The sequence below is a fragment of the Marmota flaviventris genome, chromosome 7 (genome assembly GCF_047511675.1).
Source record: "Marmota flaviventris isolate mMarFla1 chromosome 7, mMarFla1.hap1, whole genome shotgun sequence".
NCBI classification, from domain to species: domain Eukaryota; kingdom Metazoa; phylum Chordata; class Mammalia; order Rodentia; family Sciuridae; genus Marmota; species Marmota flaviventris.
Genome location: NC_092504.1, coordinates 138,955,201 through 138,968,403, shown reverse-complemented (window position 1 = coordinate 138,968,403; position 13,203 = coordinate 138,955,201).

The following is a 13,203-nucleotide window of genomic DNA, read 5'->3' as shown; positions in this document are numbered from 1 at the left end:
CCAAATGGCTTTGCTTTCTATTTTCAACTGCATGTGTGAACACTGGTGCCTCAGCCTGGCCCCTCAGCCTGGCCCCTCCTGCCTTAGGCATCAGACATTTAACAAGGTGTCACCCTGGGTACCATCCAGGGGCACTTTCATATCCTGCCTGGGGAAATGTAGGTCAGAATAACCTTTGTGGAAAGCATTTTGGCACTTCTTATTAACAGCCTTACACACTATCGTTGCACTTTGGCTCAACATATCTACCTTAGAGAAGGAAAATATATCTGTGGGTATGTTTTATATATAAATACATCTATAGGCATAAGTTCACACACACGTGTTTGTATATAATAAATATATATTATGAAAATAAATATAAATATTTGTACATGATTTGTATACAAATATATCTGTAAATATATTTATATAACTAATATACATGTTTGTGTGTATATGGGTCATATAAACATGTGCATATATATCTGCATATGTACAAAGGATTCCCTAAAAAAAAAATGCTCACAGAAGTTTCTTCATACTAATAAAAATGTTAAAATTAAACAAAAATCTCTGAAAATAAAGAAAAAGTTTAAAATTAATCAAGAATATTCACTGAAAATAAATAACTATAAAACTCAGAAAAAAGGTGTAGATTGTAAAGATAAATGGAATTAGGAGACCAAGGCTGGAGGATTGCAAATTTGAGGCCAGCCTGGAAAACTTAGCAAGACCCTTAAAGTAAAATAGAAAGGCTAGGGGTATAGCTCAGTGGTAAAGCATTTGCCTTGCATGCACAAGGCCATGGGTTCAATTACCACTACCACCAAAAATAAATGAATAAAAATAAATAAATAGAATGAAAAATAATTTTAGCTACTTAAAACATACATAGGAAAATATACTGGAAGAAAAGTTCTTCAAAATAATATATGCCCATACCATAATTTGGTATTTCATGTTTTCTTTCTTTATAATCATTTTTCCAAAGATATAAATGGTGATGAAGTGACCACAGTCCAGTGTGGTTTATTTTTGGTCACCCAGTTTTTCCCTACAGAAATAGAGAATGAGAAGGGCACCCCCACATTTACTGGTCTGTTTCTCACAGAGGGTCCATCTGAAGTGGTAGTTGATCCCCATTGGATTATCTGCTCCTGAGCCTCAAATATAAGCAACATGTGGAAGTGAATTATTATTTGCACATTTGCTTTATCTTGCTCAGTGTGGAAAATTACAGCAATACTAGGAACTAAATATCTCTTGTGCTCTGCACTGAAAGACCAGGCCAGAGTTGTTACGTATTCTGTATTACCAACACAAGTTCATAAACAATCATGATTTTCACTCTTTTTTCATATTGTCAAGGAGATAGAAATTACTTTAACAAATCCTTCAGATAATCATGTTAGTGTTATAACCAAAAAGCCATGAATTTAGAACATAAGTAACTTTAACTACCTACTCAACCAGGACCTCATCTGAAGGCTTTCAAACCGCTTCAAGAACACTTTCTGGACTGCATATGTCTGCTCTGTCTCCCATATCTCATATGCAGACTCTGAATTTTTCTTGATTCACTCCAGTAGTGGATTGTATCTGCATATAGCACCCATCTAGTCTGACCTCTTCCCAAGGGCTCCTGGGGTCTCTGACTTCCATAATTTGAAATGACATTTCCACTTACATGGTTTCTTCTTTACTTGAGGCATTACTTTTACATGCAGTGAATTGCTTGTTAATGAATAGAAAAGGAAAATATTGTATATATACAGAATGAAATATTATTCCACCATAAATGATGATTCCGTCATTTGTAATGCCATGAATGAAACTGAAGGATATTATTTTAAGTGAAATATCCTGGCACAGAAGACAAACGCCACATTACCTTGCTTATATGAGGAATATAAAAACTGGATCTCATAGAAGTTGAAAATCAAACAGTAGCCCCCAGAGGCTGGGGAATATAGCAGGCTGGGAGGATGGGAAGGTTCTCAGTTACACTGGGGAGAAAGAAGTTCTGAGGTGCTAATGCACAGTGGGTTGACTATAGATGGTGAAAACAGACTGTATATTTCAAGAAAGCAGTAAGAAAGAGTTTTAAATGTTTCCACCATAAGTGATAAATGATTGGGAATATACACATGTTTACCCTGATCTGAACGTTATACAATATGTACATTTGTTGAAACCATAACATAATATCCCATAAATAGGCACAATTTCATGTCAATTAAAAAAACTAAAAATAATATTAAAGAAGCCAAATGTATTTCTTCTAAGGAAGATTTTAAACTCCTTTGCATAACCTAATAAACAGATTGATTTTCCTCCATGCAAAAATTTTCACTAATAAAATCAACTTAAAGCACACTTAAAAAGAGGTAAAGTTGTATGCTGCCCCGCACAGATGTCCATGTTGAAGTCTCTTTGTTCTCTGGCTGCTGTGTGCTCTCCATATTCCAACCATTTTGCACATGTAGTCTCCTCTTTACAACGAGCATTGGATGAAAGGGTGTGTGCACGAGTCAGTGCCAATCCACTGAAATTATTGGAAAAACAGCTGAGACACATGGCCAACTGATGCTGGGTCAATAAAACTTCTCCATATGTGCAAGGCATCCAAATTTGAAGTTGAAGTTTCTCTTAGGTAAAGATAGAAGTCATGTTCCATTTAGGGCTCAAATTTATTTATTATATTACTAGGGAAATTTTGGTGGGTGCAATATATTTATTTCTTTAGCTATATTACTATGTAATTGACAAAAAATATTCATATCAATGGTATTCAATGTGACGTTTTGATAGATACATTGTGAATGGTTATCACAATCAAATTATTTAACATGTCCCTCACCTCACCCAGTTACATTTTTATGTGCTTAGTGAGAATGTGTAAAATATATTCTCTTAGCAAATTGCAAATGTACAATGCATTATTATCAACAGTGACCCCCCTGGACACTTGGTCTCTAGGACTTAATCAATCTGCATAAATGAAACTTTGTATCCCTTGGTCATGTCCCTATTTCCCCCATCCACCAGCTGCTGACAACTAGCATGGTACTCCCAGCTTCTAAGAGTTTGACATATTTAAAATCCACCTATAAGTGAGATTATATGGTATTTGTGGTTTTGTGCCTGGTTTATTCTAGTTAACATAATGTCCTCCAGGTTTTTCCATGCTGTCAAAAATTACAGACCATCATTCTTTGTAAGGATTATTAATGGTCCATTGAGTGTGTGTTTGTAGATATATGAATTTATAGATTCATAGATAAAATCACAATTTATTTACCCATTCATCTGTCAGTGAACACTTAGGCTAATTCCATATTTTGGCTACTGTGGACACTGCTGCAATGAGCAGGGAGATACTTCTTTAACACACTGATTTCATTTCCTTTGGATATAATACAGAGAAGTGGGATTTGGGGGATATCTACTGTATTTTATTTTTATCATGTACTTTCTGGCATTTATATGTTGTTTGTGAAGTGTCTTTTTCAAGTCCTTTGCCCATTTTTAAATTAGGCAGTTGTTTTCTTACTATTGAATTAGTTCCTTATATATTTGGATATAAATTCTGCATCATAAGTACAGTATCTTGGATTCTTTTATGTTTCCATAACAAAAAAATACCACAAGCTAGATGACTTACAAACAAAAGAACTCTGCTTCTGACAGTCCTGGAGACAAGGAGGTCCGAAACCAAGGTGCCCGCAGGTGGTCTGTCTGCTCAGTGCCCACACTGCAGTTCACAGCGGGCTTTCTCCCTGTCTGCACGGGGTAGGAGGCTGAGGCAGCTCTCTGAGGCTTTCAGAATATGAGTCCATTTATGAACCTTCTGTCCTCATGTCCTAGTCACCTCCAAAGGCCCCACATCCAAATATAATCATATGGATGATCAATTTTCAATATAGGAATCTGGGGCGGGACCCTCAGACCAAAATATTTTGTTTGCAAATATTTTCTCTCATTCCATAGGTTGTCTTTTCATTCTTTTGACAGTTTTCTTTGTAATGTAGACATTTTTAATTTAATACAATTCCATTTTTCCAGCTTTGCTTATGTTGCCTTTGCTTTCAGAGTCTTACACACAGACACACACACACACACACACACACACACACACACACACACACCAGACCCATGTCAAGAAGCTTTTGGTGTAATACAGACATTTAAAGATGAATATCCAAAGATCAGCAACTGAAAAAGCAGGGTTTCAGAGCTATGTTAAATGTACACTACAGGTATACAAGACCAATGTGACTGTGTAAAGTTGTAAGGAGTGACTTTTTATGTGTGAAGTACATTAAAAATGACATCTTTGATTCTAATGGAAAAGAGGATTTTAATCCACATGAAAACTCAACTAAAAGTGCCTGAAAAAATGGAACTGTAAATTTCAATTTCTAGCAAGTTCATGTAAATAAAATACTATTAAAGTGTTTCATCATAGAAACAAAGGACTTATGGAACCTTTTAGATTGTATAAAATGGTAGTAGATTGAATCACATTTGATTTCATATAACATTAAACATAAGAGCTTGAAACTTCGACAATTAACTTTGTAAGGAAAAAGAAGCTAATATGAAACAAAAGAAAGAATAAAATATTTCAAGGCAGTAAATAGTCTTGGAGTTTTGTTCTTGGGAAGGATAAGCCACATAACAGATGCGGCATTTCAAAATAAGATAATATTGATTTCTGAGCACATATTTATAGTCACCAGAACCAATGAATCTCTTGAATGCCCTAACTACCCAAAATAAAATGATCCAAAAGTAATTAACTTAAATCCACCATCTTAATTTCTTCTAAGTCTTATAATTATGACTATGTGTTCATTTGCATAAATATAATCAAGTAGCCTTAGTTAAAATCCTTTAAAATTTTATGTTAAAAACCACCTTAATAATACAAACTCCTAAATAGATTATAAAGTATGCATTATTTTTTTAGCCAATTTGTCTTCTCCTATTTGGTATTTCTTATAATATTACAAAAATAACTTGTAAAATTGGTACATTAAGAATACTGTCTTAGGGGCTGAGGTGTATCTCAGGAGTTGAGTTTTTGCCTTGCATGCCTGAGGTACTAGTTTCGATCCTCAGCACTAAATTAATTAATTAATTAATTAATTAAAGATATTGTGTTCATCTACAACTAAAAAAAAATTTTAAAAAGAATATTGTTTTACTATAAATATACTGATGGAAAACAACAACAAATTACAATGTATCAGTGAAGAAATTAATTACTATAAAAAAACAAATTAAGCAGCTATGGTAAAATAAATTTGTATTTTATCTAATCAGTTGAAAAGATGCCATCAAAAATATTTTTGTATAGTACTTATCACCCTCAAAATTTACCATACTTATGTTTTATTTATTTTGTCTTTCTCCTTTCTTTACTCTTTCATGTAAAGATTCAGTTAGTACAAACTTCTTGAAATTATAAAAGTATTTTGTTTTCAACTGCACTTTTTCATTTAAACTATGTCCTCTGAAACTAAAAATAGGGCTAGAAATACCTTGAAAATTGCAAACATAGTCCAAATTGTTTTAATTTATATAACATCCATAAATTTTGACAAAGAGAATATTTCAAATCTTCATTTTTGCAGTAACATGGCATTTATAGGCTTAATTTTGTATAAAAATCATTTTCCTAGAGAAATATAATGTGATCTTACTTATAGTCAAGACTATTTAGTTAATTAAGAAAAAAGATAGCCATAAGGAGAAAGGATATTATCTAAATATGAAATTATTTCTTTGACAACCAAGGATATCAATATTATGTTTCTAGTAACTCAAAGATAATTTAAAATATTGATTCATTCTATGAATATATTGTTCTACTATTAACTAAACATGCAAATGTTCTACTGTTAACTAGATATGTGAATAATGACCATGAATCTGTTATAAAGATTGTTAATAAATTTCATAATAAACTATGTTAAAATTGCAGTATTTATATAGAATTAAAGTATATGTATATGTCTATATGTGTGTATGTAAAATATGAAATGAATTTATTTAATTTAAAGACATATATGGCATGTAACTATAAAAATCATTAAAAATAAACATTTTACACAAAATGAAATTATTTCAAGGCCAATTACACATGTTAATATTGCCATTATACTGTATCTACAGAATTATATTTTTTAAAACTGTGACTCAATGTCATTCTTAAAATGCCCTTGAAGCTAGGCATACTGGCACAATCTCAGGAGGATAAGGCAGGAGGGTCTCAGTTTAAAGGCCAGCCTGGGAAACTCAGTGAGACCTGGTCCCAAAATAAAAAGGGCTTGGGATATAGCTCAGTGGTAAAGCACCCTTGGGTTCCATCCCCAGTATAACACACACACACGCACACACGCACACGCACACGTGCGCACACACACAAACATAATGCCCACTTTCACATTTTAATGCTAGTGATAAAATATTGTGATATTTTCCCATAAATAAAAATTACCAAGTTGAAGGCAATCAGGAAATGTACAGAACACAGATTTTCCAGAGAAAATAAACAAGCAAGATTGAATAATACCAATATTTGCAATGAAGAAAATACAATTTTATCTGAAACCAAATGAAAATGTACTAAATTAAAATTGATTTTCTTTGGGGCTGGGGATGTGGCTCAAGTGGTAGCACGCTCAAGTGGTAGCATGCGTGAGGCACTGGGTTCGATTCTCAGCACCACATAAATGTAAAATAAAGATATTGTGTCCATCTAGAAAAACTAAAAAATAAATATTAAAAAAATTGATTTTCTTTGTTTTTCTTATCTTCTATATTTAAATTTAATTAAAATAACAACGTTTTGTTTTTTGCAAAAAAATTTCTTGAGAGGAAAAAAATCACTCAAAATTGAATCACCCTAACATACTTCATCTTCATGAATATTCAAAATTATCTGTTTAAGTCCTGCTGGTGGCCATTCTCTTTTCATTTCTCTTATAAATTAACTCATTTCCAAAAAAAAAAAAATCTGCTTTCATAAAAGTACAGTCAGGAGATTTTTATTTCTTTGTGGGTTGTTTTTAAAATTCAACAGCTATAATTTTACATATATATAAATGTGCTTGTAACTTAGTCCTACAAATTCACTTAAAATTCCACTACTCTACCCTGGGACTCGGCATAGTTCCCATTATTCTTCTGGTTTTGTCCATTATAGTTAGACAGCTTACTTGGACCATCTTCCCGACTGACATGACTGTTTTCCAGTGCCCTTCCCTTGCTGATCTACCATCGCCATCTAACTGCTGCCCACTGAAACCACTGCCCTGAGACCTTTCCCTTCCCTACACTTTCCATCAGCACTTTCTGTCCCATTTCCATGTCTCCTTGTCTTGGGACAATTTGGCTCTGAATCTATCTCCGTCTCTCCTTGGTTTAAATAACTGTTCTAGTATTTTATGTGATTTAAGACACTTCACAAAGGTGCAATTTAGGCAGGGCTCGGAGGTAACTACTCATTTCCACTTTGCAATGCTTCACACTTCATTTGAGCTGACTAGCGTGGCTGGGAGCTAAAGCTGTCTGAGGCTGACATCAATTTTTCTCTTGCTTTCTTAGGGTTTCTTTGTGTGCTCCCTGCATGCCTTCTTCCCAATAGGGTAGTCAAACTTCTTAGATGATATCTAGGTCCCAACCAGTGTCCCAAGAGGCCTGAGGGAATGCTGAAGGGATTTCCCAGTGACCTTACTGACAAACATCCAGAAAGTGATTTCTCTTTAGCCTATTGATTACTTACATCACTGTTGTCATCCCATGCTTGAGAAGAAGCAAATTAAACTCTCCTGCATAATCCTAGTGGAGCAAAAGATTTCCAGTCTTCTTTAATCTATCGCAGTGATTGACTCTGGCTTCGGTTTTCAAGCATTCCATCCAGACTGCTCCCACTGCAACAGGAACAGTGAGCTATTATACGATTTAAAGCATATCACTGTATGTATTGCATTATGTGATCGTCAATGTCAGGTACTATTTCACTTTTCTTCAATGTTATGGTGCCTAAGAACTAGTAGTTATTTTTTTTTAAATGTCTCTTTTGAATTAATGATATCAAAAGTAACTGCTTAAGACACAAAAATTGATATTGAAATTCCTCAAAATAAAAGAAACCATTGGTTTCTTGTTACACAAATGAATTTGGAGTCATCTGGGCTTTAATAATCTAGAATCATAATTTTTCCAGTGGAAACTTCCATTATCCATTGACTTTTCTCCATTCCCCATAATTTAGTGACCCAACTGCTTACATTTCCCCCACACAGTGCATTTCCCGCTTCTGTTTCTTTCTAAATTGTAGAACGTATGTCTGGGATTCCCTTTTTTTCTTTTGCTTATGAAATATATTCATTTTTTTACTCTAAATTCAAATGTTATCTTTCTGTGATGATTTCACCTAACAATTCAGTTAACCACTCCTAGTTTTTCTTCCAACATCTCTTATCATGTATTATGCCTCTGCATTTATTTGCTTACTTAACTGCTGTGGAGTCATACTTAACTGCAGGTGTGACTCTGAAAAGGATTCACAGGAGGCATAAAGGATAAACTGACTTGGCTATGAAGCCTGGCAGCAGAGCCAAGCTGATACAGATCTGCCTCTCGTGCTGTTCTACTTCTGGCTGAATTTCAGACTACATTTCCTTTCTAACAAGGCCGTGGACTGGGATGGAATGCTTCTGAAGTGCGGCAGGTGCAGGGCAGCTGATGATCTGGCAGAAGACTGCAAGTCTACAGGTATATCAAAGTCATTGCCAATACAGGGAGCCTGCATGTGGAGGCCAAATTCTGGTGGTCATTATCCTATATTTTGTACTTTGGCTTCTGACCGTATTTTGATCTCACTTGCCAATAAATCCACAACCCTGTCAATGATCTTTACTTCAATATTCTACACATACCTCCTTATTGCTCACCTAATAATTTATATTGGGCACACTCCACATGCAGGGAATTTCTTGGTGAAGAGAGAGAGATTTCCTAGTCAACAGGCTTAAATTTAAGTGGGAGGTATAAAAGACAGTAAGCTAACAAATAGGGTATAGGAAATTATTAAGAACAAAAGGAAAACACTGACAGTGAAGGAGGATGCACGTGGGGCAGGCTGGGTGAGGAACTCCCGAAGACCCAGCCTCTGAGGTCCAGCCTGGCCAGGGAAGGCCTGCGGAAATAACAGTCTGGGCAGAAGCCACAGTGAGTGACACAGGACCTGAGGCAGGAGCAAGCGTGCTACCTTCTGTTGATAGCAGTGACCGGACAGGACGAAAGGAAGTGTACGGGAGTGAAATCAGTCCTTTCAGGACACTGAAAAGAGGTTATGACAGTACAAGGGGAGTCACTTCTGGATCAAGCAAGGGAATGACATGAGCTAACCTTTATTTTTAAAAGACGACGTCGGCAACAATGTGCAGAATGATACAAACATAAAAAAGAAAAAACAAACAAACAAACAGTATTGAAGCCGTGAGCACACAGGCAAACTCCTGCCACCGAGCCTCCAGCCAGCTCACTTCTAATAAATATGACTCTGAACTGTGGGGGATTTTGCTAGAAACCCTACAAGGAATCCTTTCAATTTTTAGTAATAATGACCCTACATCAGGAAGATTTGCTCTCGTAGTGAACTTTAGGACAGAGACCGTGTCAGGGGTGGGGTAGTGTAGTGAACTCAACAAGGAATACATCACATTGCAGAACTACAGGTAAGTAGGTGACTGTAGTTCATGTCACCAGACCAGTTCAGTCACTCAGTGTCTTGTGGTACAGAACTCCATGATCCTACATAAGTACTTGTCTCCCATTTTAATAAAAAAATTTTTCATAAACACTATATTTTGATAAAAAAAATTCCTGAGGTATTCAGGCAGAGATGGGATAAATCTTCTTTCAAAAACCATAAAAATCACGATCCAGGAACATGCCCCTGATTAGAGGTTCAAGCTTCCTGAGCCAATTAGATTTCATTTTCCTGGATGCCCAACCATAAATCCAACCAACTATGCTGAGACTATAACCACAGTCTTACCTTTTAAGCTTGAAATTGGTTTCTGTTTGTGGTAAAACCTAGGCTATTATACTGTAATTATCAGTGAAGATTGTCAGAAGTAACAGAAAGCAACTATATTTATACCCCCAACAAGGAATGGAATATTGAAAAACATCAGATCTCACCAAAATAACAGGAGCCTAGAGCATCAACTTCAGAGGTCAGACCGAAACCAAGGGCTCCTGAAATGAGAGAGCCTTACAGTGGCAGCAAAGGTCACACAGATGGACGATGCTGGCCACCCATCTTCTCACCCTCGTCCAAGCACGAGGTCTGGACAGCCAAGTCAGTGCTTCCTGCTCACCCTGAATCCATGGGAATGGAAAGAAAGAGGAGGGTCCCTCTTTGGTTCCACATAGGAAGTGTCCTAGCTCCTCACCAGGACTACACCCCATATAGTTCTCCTAAAGACCCATCAGAATACTACGGGAAGAAGAGAGCGGTGGGAGATGTGTTAGCCTTCATCGCTGTGACAAAATACTCGAGTAAATAACTTAAAAGGAGGAAAGATTGACTTTGGCTCACAGTTCCAGAGGTTTTCTGTCCATGGTCAGTGGACTCCTTGGCCTTTGGGCCTGTAGCAGGGCAGAATGTCATGGTAGGGCCAAGCTGCTTACCTCATGGCAGCCAGGAAGCAAGAGAAAGAGGGAGGCGGGGTCCCAAAACTCCCCCTTCAAGAACATTTCCCCAGTGACTTAATTCCCTTCCACTAGGCCCCACGTCCTAAAGGTCCACCACTTGCCAACAGGAACACAGGCTGGTGACCAAAACTTCAGCCCATGGGGACATTTACGATTCCAACCATACTAGATAGTATACAACTAAAATATTAAAATCCATCTTTTCTTTATGTGTTGGTTTATTCAATAGATATTTATCAAACTGTGTGCTTGGCAGTCACCGGAAACAGCTCAGAAAAACACTGAGAAAGATTGAAAGAAGGGTAGGTAAGGAAAGTGGACAGAGATTCTTGGATGTTATTAACCCAAAAGGCCCAGTAAGGAGCTTGAATTCCATTCTCAGTTCAATTGTGATTTTATCAAGAGGTAATATTAATTTGCCTTTTTAAAAGACCGATCTGGATCCCAACAGAATGCAAAGGGATCAAGAATGGAAGACTAGTAAGGTGGTAGGCTGCACGCATCATAAACATACTTCAACTAACATGAGAAAGAACTGTTCTGAATTCTATCAAGCAACCCACAGAATCATCCGGAAAGATGGAGGACAGGACAAGGAGACCAGACAGGAATGGAGAAAGGGGAGGCAACAGTAGACACAACCAAAAGGAGATGGAGACGATGGGGTGGGACGCTTTTCCAAATCCCTGTCCAGTCCTCACTCAGTACTCCCAGGGTGGAACTCTCTCCTGGATTCTAGAAGCTTCCATATCATCACAACATTTTCCTCCCACCTTTGTGTATTACTCTCTTCAGATTCACTCCTGAGTGATGTCAACCTGAAGTCTCAACTTTTTTCATATGCCCAAACTCCAATCTTCAAAGAATAGGAAGAAGGAAACTTTTTCCTTTGGTTCCTATAATGAAAATCAGGCGAAGGTCTCCAACCAATTCTACACAGTAGAGAACATCCTAAATCTAAGCAGGGATGTGAAGAGGGAGCATTTCCCTAAACAGACGTCCACAGAGGAAGCTGGTATTGAAGTGTGCGTGATATGGAGAGGGGCCTTGGCTCAGGGTCTTGAAAAGAATGTGATGTCGTGGCTGAGTGCAGGCTGGGAAAGGGGATCAGGAGATCAAATTCCTGCTCTTCACTGACTACCCATGCTGTGATGTTGAGCAACTACCTCGTTCTTCACATTAGTCTTTTTCATTGAAATCATCATCATCATCAAAGCTGTAGTTATCAGGAATCGTAGGAGGATTATTATTAAACTTTATTACATGAAGGTGCTTATCACTGGGTTTGGCAGTCCTGGTAGGGAGCACATCACAAATCTTAGCTGTTCCTCATTAAAGGGTAACAATAAGTGTGCAAAGATGAGTGAAAGGGCAGACATTGGAAGGAGAGCCAGCTGGAGTTGCTCATGGGCTGCTAGGACAGGCAGGGGTAGGGCAGGGGAGGGGACAGCCACAGGTGCAGGGCATTTACTCTCATGAAACAAATCTCCACTCCACCGTCTCCCTGAGTTTGGGTCTTCTGCCCCTGGCATACCAGAACTATTTTGTATAAAAACCTTCCTGTTTCTACCCAGCATGAGTGTGGAACAACCATTTACCCAAACCTTGAGGGCAGTTTCATACCTGCCCCAACATAACAGGATACAACGTTGTTGAACTGACACCTGTTAATTGAGTTCTACACCCGTCTAGTGTCTGTAACAGTGACTCAAACTGGAGGCCCTTCTGCAACTTTCCAGGAGTCCTAGGTTTAACTGATTATCGTCCAGCCCTTCCCAAAGTATAAAAGGGCTGAGGCTTGACAGACACAGTCGAATAGCATGTCTTAACCTTGAATCTTTCCAGTTTTAGCCAAGTATTGCAACATAGTCACAGGCTCCAGAAATTAGGGTATGGATATCTCTGAAGAGCAATATAAAGAAAACAAAAGTAAATAGGCCAAAAATTTTCCTATAAGACTTCAGAATATTCTTTGTTCTGCAGTGATACAGCGTAATACACAAGGGAAAAACTTTCTTGTAGTTTATCCAATTCCGTCTTTGGTCCGCATTTCTTTTTTGCTCTAACATATAATTAGAGGGATAAGTCTCTCGAAACTACAAAGAAACTTTGGAAGTTAGTTGGATAAGTTGATGAGAAAAGACAAGAATCAAATTCACCCATGGAAAATTTCTTAATATGTACCTTAGATAAACGTGTCTCATATATGTTCACAGAAAAAAAGGGAAGGACCACCATTCTGTCAAAGTAGGCCACCTGGAAGAGTTAAAACCCAAACAAAAAGTGTATTCCCTAAGAAGAGTTGAGAATGAATTCTTTTTCATCAAAACTGCAGTCAAAACTAGGATAAAATATTGTAGAACCTTTAGAACTTAGGGAAAATATGATTAAAATTTTAGAAAAAAAATCATCCTCTTTCCTTTGGCTTTTAAAAAGACAATTTTTCAAGATGCATGAATATCTGCCAAACAAAAACAGGAAAAG